Source organism: Misgurnus anguillicaudatus, chromosome 11, assembly GCF_027580225.2.
Source record: "Misgurnus anguillicaudatus chromosome 11, ASM2758022v2, whole genome shotgun sequence".
NCBI lineage: Eukaryota > Metazoa > Chordata > Actinopteri > Cypriniformes > Cobitidae > Misgurnus > Misgurnus anguillicaudatus.
Window position 1 is genome coordinate 33802153 of NC_073347.2, and position 14634 is coordinate 33816786.

A 14634-nucleotide genomic window follows, 5' to 3' on the forward strand; every position below is an offset into this window, starting at 1 on the left:
GTCACGTGTTACATATATAAAACGCACATTTGCGGACCATTTTAAACAATAAACTGCCACAAATACATTAATTAGTATCAGTTGACATACAACAACGTCGGAACGGTCCTCTTTCAACACATTTGTAAACACTGGGGCGGAGTTTCGCGTTCGTCCTCTGTGACCTCTTGACGTGATGACGTATTGTGTCGGGTCACGCTAGCACATTGCGCCCAGCTCTAGACTAGAAGTTGTGCTTTAAAAGTGTATATTTGTCATTTTTATTGTCAAAAATGACAATCGTTTTGCTAGATAAGACCCTTATGCCTTGTTTGGGATTGTTTATATTCCTTTAAGAAACCTGTATGGACGATTGGCCAATATGAGCCGATATAATGTAATTACAGTAAAAAAGAGACAAACAGAAAATTGGTGGAACTACATAAACATTTGTAATGCATAACATTTATAAATATATCCTTTTAAAGTACTTAAAAACATATTTGCAAGACATAATTAATATGAATCTCATGGTACTGTTTGAATGAGTGTGTTGAACTAGTGTCATGTTAAAAGACTTTGGCATTTATCAGACTTTGGCTTTACATTGAGTTACACTGATTGTCTTTTCACTACTAACAACAAATGTAAGTAATAGAGAAATTTACTGGCCAATTGAAAAGATCAGCCGATGCAGATAATAAAAACACTCGAAATATCGCAATATATTATCACTACACTCTAAAAAACAAACTGTGCTAAATAGCACTAAAAGTGGATCTTGACTCGTAATCATAGAGGAACCATTTTTAGTCCCATATGCACCTATGAAGAACCATACGAGGGTCATATAACACCACTATACTGTAGCACCACATATGGTTCTACATAGCAAAATATGGTTCTACACAGGTGCTACACAGGTACTTCATTGGTGCTATATGGCACTTAAATTGGTTCCTCTATGATTACAAGCCAAGAACCAATTTTAGTGCTATTTAGCACAGTTTGTTAGAGTTATTTTTTGCAGTGTGCTCTATGCTCGGGACGGTTAACAGGACTGTTGAACTGTTGCATCATTTGTGTGTTTTTAGGCCTTGCCATTTCGAATATTCAAGCAAAAAATATACAAAAGAGATCTCAATAGGCTACTCATGCTGTTTGAAAACTTTTGTGTGTGCAAATCCAAAGCATGTGTACAGAAAACAGCATCTCAGCAACTAGCAGGAGCAGAGCGACATGATCTCATTCATTTCAATGAAAGCTTGGTGACTTCTGGCGACACGAGTGACAGTGACCATTGGCGACAGCAAGTGGGCATCCAGCAATGCAAGTTGAGGAAAGTTTAACTTTAAGTTAATTATGAGCGACATGCGCTGCAGCTCCCCCTTGTGTTTTTAGAGAGATATGCAATCATTGCGGTGATCTGAAATCATCGCGATGAGGTCAAACAATCGCGATGAGACGATTATTTAATCATTGTGACAGCCCTTGCGATCTTTAGGATTACCTTGATAAAACTGAAGTGGCTGCTCTCCGCATTTTCATTTGTTTAATTTTGCACGCGTTTGAAAGTTATGCAAGCTAATAACATCAAATGCTCTGACATATCAGAGAAAGCTCTTAAATGTACAAAACGTACATGTTCAATAACAATACAAGCAGCGGACTCTGACATAATATTAGTTTGCATCATTTTAAATCCGTAATTTCTCCCCCTCGGGTTTAAATGACAGCAGAGGGACTCACCGACAGACCATCCCCTGAGAAAATCGGGCCAGAAGTGGTCGTAAGTGGACAAAAGAGACAGATTAAAATATCAGGTGTAAACGTGAATGTGTCTCTCTTGTCCACTTGTGATTCTATCGACCAAAACGCATCTAAATACCAGCAATAAACAGCCCCATAAAAAATAGGTTATACTTAGATCCTGTATTTGATCAGACATGAATTTTTGTAGTTTTGACCTGAATTGTTTAAGTATCACAATTCTACATCATGTAATATTGGCTCCGATTCACAAAGTCCTGTCGCATGCTACAATCGCTTAAATGAATGAATACAAGCCGCTTGAATGATGACGACCTGTATCTTTGTAGGATATTTGACTTTCCACAACACCATTTGGATTATTGGCTGATAATAATGGAGTTTAATTGGTCATTATTCACAATTAACAGTACAATAAAGAACTCTATAACCCAATGAAGCCATCTGCTGACTGTAATATCACTACTACATCAATTAACTGCAAAAATGCTATCATGTAAATGGGTTGTAATTCTTGATAAAAATGGTTGATGACTGTTTGTGATAAAGGACATTATGTAGAGAGTTTTTAAGGGCAGTTAAACCAGAATACAGCACATCTTCGGCCTCTCACCTCGCTTTCCTTTTGGTGTCCTTCCATTAAACTGCCTACATTATAAACAGTAAGATAAGAAAACTCAACATCAGATAGTCGAATAATTCACTTAATCCACCATAGCCCCATCACTTTAATATGAGCTTTCTGGTTCTTCCCAAAGCACTGACCTTTCATTATCTAATCAGCCAACTATAAAATAATAATAATATAACATGGATGTATGGTGTCACAATATATCTGTTATGTTGCATACACCAAATGCGAAGCATTGCGTTCCTCGCTCTAGATTACTTGCTGGATTTAACTTTGTTTCATGCTAATTTTACTATCTCCCATAGTTTTTTTCCTCCTAGGACTTTTTTCCCTCATGGATAAAAAGTCGGGAGTTTTTATTCTTAGGGGTTTTTCAACCCCAGGGAAGTCAGCCGACTTTGGCGTTACTTCGCACCCTCTTGTATACGATACATTATTAATACGCTCGCTTGTTAAGTTTATTCATAGCCGCTGTATTTTGCTACTTATATTGTCTGTCGATTTTTCTGTGTTTCCCCTGCTTCTTTTACTGTAAAGCTGCTTTTAAACAATTACCAATTGTGAAAAGCGCTATATAAATAAAATTGAATTGAATATTCTACTCCTGCCAATCGTTGAATTCGCGTTTGGTGTTTACGCCCTATTACGATGGTAGGCTATGTTGTGCTGTGACTTGTGATCCTTCTCCAAATCCCCTTACCCTTCATTGCACCCCATATGATTTCCTTTCCAGTAAAAAGCTTTAAATGCCCAAAAAATAACACACACCCAAGTTAGAATGACATTTTGGTTGATTTTTCAATTCTTCAAAGTTCTTTGCCCTACACGTCTCTCCAGCTCTCTGGTGGCACAGTGGGTAAGATTGTCGGCTGGGTCTGGAAATTTTTCTGTATGGAGTTTGCATGTTCTCCCTGTATCATTGTGGATTTAGTCTGGGCGCTCCGGTTTCCTTCCACAGTACAAAGACATGCAGGTTAGATGAACTGGAGTTGCCAAATTGTCCTTCCCCAACCAGTTAACCAGTTCTTATCATGAATATAGCCATAGCTGCAAGAATTGCATTAAGAAATAACCAAACAATCTCTCTCTTAACACCGGTGCCATTTGGTGACTCACTTTAGCACAGGCGGACCAATAGTTCTAGGTCAGTACTTTAAAGCATAACTAAACCCCTGGTCAGAGCCTGACTCCAACCATTGGCCATATTTGAAAAATGCAAGAAAAGTGGGCAGACCCCAACGTAAATAGAGGGGATGAACTGAGCTCATACCAAGGGTGTGGTGAGCTTGAACCTGCTTACGTAGGATCGTACCACTTACGTCACGCGTTACCGCAACATCCAATAGGAGAATTCAACTGCAGTAGCCACCGTTCAACCTGAAGAGGGCAGCACTCAGACGTTTTTACACCATATGGGTGATTCTCACGAAACCATTGAAACACCACGGCACTAATGATTTTAGCTTTAAAATGTGTAATATAGTAACATTAAAAAGCATCAGAATTAACACAATACTGTGTTCTACCTTGCACAACGTGTGATTTCAACATAAGAATTTATAATTGGAAATTTTATCTCATTTTCTGCTGAAATTCTCATTACCGCAATGTGTCCGGCTGTGTTTGAACATGCGTTATGTTGTAATTTAATCAAATTAACACAAAAATATTAAGAAAAAAAATAAATGGATGTTTTGCTAGACTACTTTAGATGACAGAAAAAATATTTACTGAATATTCATGTATAATAATAATGAAGAAAAATTAGGAAAATGATGTGTCCATGCCTGATGTTCTCATCCTCCGCAACACTTTTTGAGAACAGTTTAAGCACACATACAGAATTTTAATAAAGTTTGATTTTGAGTGACCAAGCACATGGACCAGTTACTTCAAGATGGCTACCAGGTAAGATCATTTTTTACAGTTAATTTGAAATATTGTCTTGTCAGAATGCTTACACGACATTTTGATTATCATTACCGCAACAGATGCTTATTAAATGTTAATTTAATTAATAGAAGCATAATACTTTGATTTTAAATGCATGTGCAGAATCTCCAAATTATGTTCTTTCAGGTTTGTCATGTCATTTTGAAAATATGTCAGTGTTGATGTTTTCTGACTGTTGCGGTAATGAGATTTTTTAGGACTAATTTTTAAAATTATGTTACAAAAAGTGTTAAATGATAAGTAAAAGTTTTTAAATTAATGTTCCCATTTACTCCAGACTTTGTTTTTCAATATCTGGTGGGGAAAAAAAGTAAATTTAAGCAATTTTTACATTTTCATGCATGACATTTTTAAAACCAAGTTTTCGTGAGAATCACCCATATATTGTAGCATTGAAACACTTTATACCCAAATGTCAAAAAAGTAACTCAAATCAATGAACAGCACTAATAAAGCCCCATTCTTCTAAAAAAGTTAGTTTAGGGTTTAGTTATACTTTAAGTGTGTAAAAGAGAGATGGATTGCATTTGTGTGTGTTACTCTGAACTAAACGCTTACTGCCAGACTGCCAACTTGCAATACAGCGAGAAACTGCCAGACAACACACATCTGCCTCACCTGAAACAATGTCCGACTGTGTCTCATATCACGTCTGTGTGTGTGTGTCATGTGTCAATATGGCTTTGTTGTGTCTCGCAGTTGAGGGTGAATAATGTGTTTGTATTTGTGTATTTATTCGTGAGAGCGTGCGTGGTGTATGCCTGCAGAGATGGTAATTACTGCAACAGGATGGGGTCCCAGTGAGACGCTGTGCCGCGGTTCATTCCGTCACAACCACCCAAACACATCTCCTCTAGACACAACTGTGTGAGGTCCGTCTTTCTCTGTCTGTGTGCTTGCCTTATTTTCTCTCTTTCTCTCTCTCTCTATGAGTAAATTTATTCCAGCGGGTCTCCTAGAGAGAGAGCACAGCGCTGGCTAGCGTGCACACGTGTGCATCTCAGTGTTAAGCTGAAACAGAGCAGAAGTCCTTCGGTAACCATTAGTGACATCCCTTCAAACCAACCCACCTTAAAGAAACAACAAGACAGTCTGACAAGAATTCATAACTGCTTAGTTATTTGGTAATGATTGCAAACATTTTTCAAACCATTCTCAGTCTCTGTGCCTTGATCTGCTGATAACATGGCAACCCTTCAACACTTTACAAACACCTACTACAGTACTAAGTGACTTACTATAACAATAAAAAAGCATGTTTTCTTTTTCATGCATTGTTTACTAATCCGTAAATACTTGTTTTTTAAAATTAGCAATGTATAATACAAATATTGATGCTCTTATAAAAGCACTGGTGATTTGCAAGTCTGTTTGGATAAAAGCATTTGTCAAATAAATAAATGGAAATGTAACTTCAATTTTAAGAGGAATGCAGTATTTCACAATTTTTTCTTAGTTGTAGCATTTTTTTTCTTTGTCTTTATCATAAACATTACATGTATTTCAGCTGTGTCTGCTTATTATTCATGACAAGTTGTGGCAATTTACACCTAATCAGATGCTTAGGGCTAGTCGATATTGACCCAAATTCATATCTCAGTAATTTGTGATGTTTGATAAATTTCTCAATGTGTATATGCAAGTCAAAGCTTCATGTGGGACATCCAGGGTGCGATTTGCTGGGAGGGTATAGAGGGATTATCCCCCCTCAGGTCTTTATATCCCTACCTCTAATTATTTAATTTTCATCCCCCCATGATTAATGGTCATCAAACGACCATATAAACGGTCTAAAATAAAGATAATTTAATATAACGCCACGCATTAGTGCAAACAGCATTAAAATCAGGAATGGAGTATTACTGTCAGCGCCTTAAACAGTGCGTCTAGGTTAAGCCATGATCCTTTTTAATCCAATAAATGTCGGCAAGCACCAATTGTTTATTTCAGCGTGAAAACAGCCAAATAATAAATGAATAGGATTCCAAGAATCATATCATCGTATTTTACAGGACCGTCACAAAACAAATCCAAAAAAACCAAAAAGACAGCAGAAACTGTCGTGGTTAGAATCGAGAGGAACTCCCAGGATAACACAGGAAAGCAAAAAAGAGGTCAAAGGTCTGTCATCAAACAGACTATTTTCTAAGTCTGTAGTCTTGTCTAAGTAGGCATATAGACGGTTTCATCGGACGCACGTGCAGTGACTGGTCGGAACTTTACTTCCGGTTTCAGTTTTTTTGTCCTGACTAGTTGCTAAACTGAACTCTTGAACAAATACCTCGTTGAAAATAACAAATATTTTGGTTTACTAGGTGTGTTGTTTATTTTAGTTCCCACACAGCAAAAGGACTCCGTGGCGGGTCAGTCGCGGAGGTATTGCGGCTTCCGGAACGGACCCGGGTCGGCGTCCACTTGCGCGCAGTGACGGATCCGCAATGAAGGCGGATCGCGGACCCGCCGTGGCCTCGGGCTGCATAAGCTCCACATCCGTGGCGCAAATTCATTCATATATCCGCCGCGGACCCGCAACTGACTCATTAAAAGTCTGAAATAAGCTCCGGGACGGATCCGCAACGGATGCAGACCGGAGCTACTGCCTCCGGAGCGGTTCCGTTACGAATCCGCTCCGGAGCTTATTGCTATCAGGACCGGGTCCGTTTTGGACCCGTTTATCTCACTTTCAAATTCAAAATCCCTTCTTACTGTAGGATAAAATAGGATAAACTAAACTAAAGGATAAAACCAAAACTATTACTAGGCCTGGCTACTGCAGCAATATAGAACCTTAAATCTGCATTGTCTTGTATTTTTAACCTAACAATATTGTAAATAGGCCTAACAGAAAAGTTTCACTAAAATATATCAATTTAATGTACAAAAGTAATTACTACTCAATGAAAATATAAAATTGCCATTTACATTTATGGACAGTTATAGCATATTCTGTTTTTGTTTAAAAATATTATTTTTGGGGTCAAAACCTAATTTAGTGCTTTATAGGCCCAGGTCAATGCAAACATAAAATACTTGATCTATTAGGCTACAACTTCAATGAAATGCTGCACTATGCACAGCTAAAACATCTGACAATAAATAACTGGAGAAAGACAAGTTGTACAACAAAAATGTTTTTTTATTATTTAATCATTTCTCCCATTACACGTCTCCTTGTTGCCCGATCTGTTGCCAGGTTGAACACAGCACCTGTAATCAAACAGAAAGATGTTTATGGTATGTAGCATCCAAAGTCAAGTATGCTTATCATAATAACACCACCGAATGAAGTAAAAGTACAGTTTTTTCACTAGAAATGTACTTGAGTAAATGTATCCTTAAAAATCACTTTAAACGTACTAGTTACCCAAAACTGTAAATGGAATTCGTTACACACCTCTGGTTAAATCACCCTGTTAACAGATGCTCAAAATAACAGACGAGAAGATTGTCTTTACCAACAACACAGTCGCTTTGACTGACACCTGCATTCATTTAGTCACTGACTGACACCTGCATTCATTTAGTCACTGATTAGGTCACATGATGGCATCTTGCAGTGTGACCGTGAGTCTGAACCGAGTCAAACAATGAGTAAATTGCCAAAGATTAATTTTCATTATAAAGAAGATGGCAGATACACTACACCAAAATTGCCAACATGTAAACTTAATAATGCACAGCTAGGGCTAAACCATTATCCACGAGTGAACATGCTAAAGTTTTCCTAATATCAATGTCATTCCAATCATTAGTATACAGGATGATTAAAAAAAATGTTTACTGGCAAAATTATATCAATAAATCAATACTTACTCAAAAGAGGGTTCAGCTGAACCGTGTCCCAGCAAGAAAATCTCGATTGACAGGTGTGCATCGTTTAACTGTTCAGTAAAGGCGCGTCCGAGGATCCGATATGGGTCCGTTCAGGATCCGCTGTTTGACAGTAGAATTTACCGCGCTCGCGGAGGCGGAGCTGATCCTCTGCGCGGCTCCAAAACGAATGTGACAGTCACGCGGGTTTGGCGACTTGAACGCGGATCCGCATAGGAGTCTCCTGCTGTGTGGGTTGATATATAAATAAACTACGTTTAAAGTACTTTGTTGTTATTTATTCTTAGCGGAGTTTACCGGAAGTTACGTGAGGACCACGAAAGACGCTTGTTTATGTTGTTACTGCTGAAAGCGTCTATATAGCCTATTATAGATATATTGAGAGTACTTAGTGCATTGCTTTTTTCTATCAAATATTATGATTATAAATAGTGTTTTTGTTTCATGTCTGCAAAGCTTAAAGAAGAAATGCATACTGGCATGTAGGGGTGCGCGGGGCAAAAACTAACGCGGGTTAGTTGTAACACGGACTGTTTGAATTGTTGCACAGGGATTTGTTTTTTTTCGTATTGGTTTCACGCTGCCAAAAGACGATCTCCCACAAATTATTGGAAATGTATAATGTTTTTCCAGAGAGTTATTGATGAACAAGTGTTTTGGTGGCATGTAAGTAAATTTTTTCATCATAGCTTTTATTTGGTTTCTAAGTTGGGTGTGTTAGATACCAAATCCAATGTTATGTCATATTAATCAGTGTCTAAAGCACAGCATAGTTTTGAAATATTTCTGCAGCTCTTAACAACTTTTTTGGTGGGCTTGAAAATATTTTGACCCAGCGGAGTTAAATGAAAACTGCTAATGTTAGCGTAATTCTTGCTGTTGTTTTAAGTAGGCTAAACACAAATGATTGCTGGCTGCCAACAAAATAAATGTGTCTGTCTTATCAAAAATCATGTGTCAAATTTTTTTTTGTTCATATCTTTAACTCTTTCCCCGCCATTGACGAGATATCTCGTCAATTAAGAGAAAACGCTTCCCCCGCCAATGACGAGTATTTCCGTCTTTCCGCAATACCGCTATTATCCCTTCCGCAACTTTTTAAACCCGGAAGTATTGCCCTATGGCCTGCTGCATGTCCGTGTCTGTTTTAAAGATCGCTCTGAATGGGATCTCTATGAAAAGTCCGTCACAAAAATGGAATTATCTCTGCTTTTTGCTCAAAATGTGGTGTTTTTGTAGAAACCTACCCATATTCAAAAGCTGATTACAAAAGAACTACTCAAGGTAGGATGAAACGGGTTTTTTTGTTTGAAAGCAGAGGGTCTGTTTTTTCATTTGGTATATATGTTTATATATTTGAAGAAGAACATTTTCTGGAAGGCATTAAACTTTTGTGAAAATCATGAAAAACGCTGGCGCTGGCAACTTTTTTTAAAAACGCTGGCGGTGAAAGAGTTAATATTAATTGAATAAGGTCACATCAACTAATGAAATCATAATGAAATGAATGGCTAAAATCAGACTTTGATGCTCATTATATCAGAGTTTGATTTTGAAACTGTAGTATGATTATTACAGACTGGGTCACATATAAAAAATGTTTTGTCATAATTGTGCTTTTTCTGGACATATTTAGACATTTCTATTCTATCCATTAATAATTGAACTATTGTTAGAAAAGGGCTGGATGAAAGAATACAGTGTGGATACCTGTCTATTATAGACAGATATATAAACAATATCCACTTCAGGTAGACAAAATAGTATTGAAATATTTGCCTGCAAACTTAATTTTTAGCAAGTGTTACAACTAACCCCCTGCCTGTTACATTTAACCCCACATATGGGGTAAGTTGTAACGTTTGCACTTCTGTCACATTTGGTGTAATTGTCCAAGAATGGTAATAGAAACAAACTTCAAATGTTCATTTCTAGTAGAGATGTGTGTGTTGCTTGTGTAAAAATATAATGAATCAAACTCAAATATTTTTTGAATGATTGAGCCAAAACCAAAAAGCGTTAGGTTGTGCCCCGCTCTCCCCTACAGTTCAGGTTACGTAATTGTTTTATTAAGTTTCTGTTACGGAGGATCAAAGAAGTACTCTACCAATAGACGTTAGAGATCATGTGATTCATAATGTATGATTTTTTCGTAACAATCACCTTTGTTTAAACAGTGTATGATAAAAATTTAATTCAAAGACAGGGTATACAGCTGCAAATACGTGAGCTGGTTGGAAAGCTTACATATTACGTCTGGCAAAGCGTCTGCTGCAAAGAAGTAGGGTCATATCAGACCATACCAATAAAACAAACCAATATATTATCTGTTATATAAATATATTACATAAACATACATTTCTGTGCAAATGAATACGAATTTGCCAACTCAAAACAATTATAAATTTTCATGATGTCAGGCTGGATATAGACAGTACTGTCTCATCCCGTACCCCGCTGGGAAAATTACTGATATATTACCAAAACTTGATATACCACCCAGACCTCCGAGCGTTCATAAAATGTATGACAAATGCGTTTACAATAATGCACATACAGTGGAAGTCTGACAAGTAATTGGACACATGAATAAATGTTTACACTATAACGGCCACAGTTTCAAAGGTATAACCATGAAACGGAAACTCTAGAGCAAACAATATATCTGAATGCAATACAGTACAGTAAAATAAAACATGCTCACAAAAAGAAAGTCATGCAGAAAATGAGCACATTTAAGTATTGAACTGTTTGTGTTGACTGTGTATCAGAGGTTTGACTCTGAAACTTTGAGGCGGGCAAGACAAGCTCACAGTGCAGACAAAAACAGAAATCAATAACCTGTCAGATGAGACCAAACCTGGAGAAGGACTGATATTATTTCTCTCTTTTTTCCTGTCTGTCTCATCCCTCTCTCAACTGAGAATTTGTTTTAGTTTCCCATATTATTGCATTGCAAAGTGTCGAAATACAGAAAGAGTGAAGAAGAGAGATGGTGGAGCGGTCCACTGCTACAATAAACTCATCAGGAGGAGCTTTCAGCTTGGTTGACAGCAGACGAGTGAAACAATACAAACTAAAAAGAAAAAGCATAACTGTACCTCCATCCAACTTCAGTGCCTATACCTCTCAAACAAACACTGTCTGATATAAACCTCATCTTTGTCTTATACTGTATGCAAGAGCTCCTGAAACAACGACAACTTTGTGCATGTGCGTACTTGACAAGCTCATCCGGATTGTGTTGGGGTTTGATGGCTTTGGTTTATTGCTGACTATTGCCATTCGTCAGATGTCATTCCTCATTTCAACATAAACTTGTGAAATAAAGAGAGGGAAAATAATATGAAGACACTAGCTAAGTTTACATGCAACCAAATAATCCGTATTGATGGGTTAACCGGATTGAAAAGCCTTCATGTAAACACATTAATCAATACAATTGAGATTGATCAGATGCAAATTTCGATCATATTGAAAGGGGTGGTGTAGTCCGATCCGATCATCAGGAGAAAATTATGCATGTAAACGATTCTTAGTATTTTTCTCAATCGGATGCAAAAATAAATTGTGCACATGCGCAGAACAATTGTGTTCAAATTCACGTCTTATAATTCTCGTCACACAAACACGCAATGGCAACACACATTTAAAGGGTAATGGGGTCACACGCTGTACATTCTGCAGCGTTCATGTGTACTTACATAACATTATGCTACATAAAGCCATTAAATAAAGTTGTGCGTTTCGAAAAATTAGTTTTCATACCTATATCTAAAAACTTCTTAAAGGGATAGTTCACCCAAAAATAATGTCATTAATGACTCACCCTCATGTTGTTCCGAACTCGAAGACCTCCGTTCATCTTTGGAAACACAGTTGAAGATGTTTAATCGCGTTGCTCGCTCTAGATTACTCGCAGGATTTAAAAAATTTTCGCTCAAGTTGAATATTTTCACGTGACTACAGTGACGCGATGACGTGTTATCCTCTGACATGTTTGCGAAGTTTTTTTTTCAAACTTACAGCGTGCGTCTTCCTCAGATTGTAAACGAAGCCTGGGCACACACAAAAAAAACTGCTGGGGCGCACCAGATAACACGTCAGCCGCGTCGTACGTCATCCGCGTCATCCGGAAGAGAAGACAATGCTGAATAAAGTGTTCATTTTTTTATTTTTGGACCGAAATGTATTTTTGATGCTTCAACACATTCAAACTGACCCACTGATGTCACATGGACTACTTTGATGATGTTTTTTTACCTTTCTGGACATGGACAGTATACCGTATGTAGATTTTCAATGAAGGGTCAGAAAGCTCGGGGACCAAATCTAAAACATCTTAACTGTGTTCCGAAGATAAAAATCAATAAATAAATAAAAAAACTGTGTTCCGATGATGAACGGAGGTCTTACGAGTTTGGAATGACATGAGGGTGAGTCATTAATGACATTATTATCATTTTTGAGTGAACTATCCCTTTAAGAACAACTTTCTCCAACTCAACTTTGACTTTTATCAAGAGATAAAGCGAGAACTCGATGAGAGATGCTGTCTGCAACGTGGCGTGGTCAGGTCCTCTGCTTTTTTCAAGTTCAAATTTGGGCTACTGTTTGAACCGTTTCCACCGCTTGTTTTTTTTCTGCAGGTGTTTGTCATCACTGTTAAGTTTGTTGATATTTTTTATTGCAGTGTGAACACAACACCTGTGATTTCTAACTTTCTAAATCCAACACGCACAGAATCTCAATGTTTTTGTCTGATCAATGTGAATAAGTTTTTAGATCCACAGGTCACAAACTCCCTGTATATATCAGGAGCCCTAATAGAGCAATTGAACAGAGAGACACACAGTCAGATGAGATGTTTGGATCTGTATAGACGTCATTGTATCTGCTGTGGTCAGAGCTTCATATTGCAGTTACCTCAGCAACAGAACACAGCAAGCAACATGAACTCAAATTGACACTCCTGAAACACCACACTTCTACAACCGGCACATTTTAGAGTGACCTTTTATTGGGGCCAGCCTAAGGCACACCTGTGCAATAATCATGCGGTCTAATCAGCATCTTAATATGCCACACCTGTAAGGTGGATGAATTATCTTTGACATTCTCACAGGGTTTCCAGAAAAGTGTACGAAAAACATCAGACGTTCAGCCAACAGTCTGTGGGCGTGACGTCTGAGGCTGAGACAGTGGTGAGGGTAACCACCGACTTTCATAGTAGGAAAAACAAATACTAATGGCAGACAATGGGTACCGTGAACTTTGTGCTTACCATCATTTGTCAAAATGTCTTATTTTGTATTCAACAGAATAAAGTAACTTAATTTTCTGTTCACTACAGAAACATAAGCAATGATGTTCATGATGAAGAGATCAAAAGAATCTTTAAAGGAGTTCACTTTTGACTCTTCTCACTGTTTACACACATACACACACAATCCTTAAACGCATTCAGTACATAAATACTAACAAGAAGGATTTGTCATGTTGTAAAGCTAACAGTGAATAGGGTATTATGACCGGCCTCTGTCTGATTATTTATGAGCCGGGCTGTAATTGAACACTGCAAATCCTCCAGCTTTGAGTTATGGGTGAACACGAGAGGGCATTCGAAACGTTATTCATATGCTCCTCTCTATAACGCTCTCCATAAACTTTACAGGTTCTTACCTAATTTAAATCATTTACATTACGCAGATATTTGTGCATTTGGCAGACACTTTTATCCAAAGCAACTTACGGTGCATTAAAGGTATACATTTTTTTATCCCTATGCATGTTCCCTGGGTTATATTGCATTGTGCATCCTCGAATAAAATGTCACAGGTATATATATATATATATATATATATATATATATATATATATATATATATATATATATATATATATATATATAAGCAGCTATTTTATTTTACATGTAGATTCCCATGTTGATCACGTGACCAGCCAAGAACTATAACATTTGCAAGTTTGCAAAACATAGCTGTTACATATAAATTTAAAATGCAACAAAAAACAACAGACCCAAAGTTACCAGCCTATTCCAGATCAGCATTAGTGTGCAATGCGCTAAAGAACGAGACCAGGTTAGAAACAAAAAGTTGATGAAACAAACAATTGCAAAAACATCAGGACCTTGAACTCTTTATGTATATTGAATAGGATACTCAGACTTTGAGGTCTGTGCATGGCTGGCGCCCTGATGTTTGTTATCGCCATAAAGCTCGCAACCAGCTGTCATCCGTTTATCCTCTCTGACCGAACAAACAGCTTTTTTTCTGAGCACAATGACACATTCACATCTGTGATCAATTAAATCTCAATCGCACATAACAGGGAGAGACGCTCTACTTCAAAACAATATACTGAGATCAGTAAGGTCAAAACCATCAAGAACGCTATTGCCACTTCACTCGCTCACTCTTTCTCTCTCTCTCTCTCTCTCTCTCTCTTTA

General features: G+C 37.5%; 1 protein-coding gene and 1 long non-coding RNA gene across 2 annotated transcripts in view; both read right to left on the bottom strand.

Moving 5' to 3' along the window:
• The window catches only part of cdh23 (cadherin-related 23), a 386093-nt gene that overhangs the window by 367683 nt on the left and 3776 nt on the right, over window positions 1–14634 (bottom strand). The gene's annotated exons all lie outside the window — the stretch shown is intronic.
• On the bottom strand, window positions 7449–8398 carry LOC141368873 (uncharacterized). Its single transcript, XR_012372312.1, has 2 exons — window positions 8147–8398; window positions 7449–7540 (listed from the first exon to the last, which is right to left on the bottom strand). It is a non-coding gene; the product is annotated as an uncharacterized lncRNA (long non-coding RNA).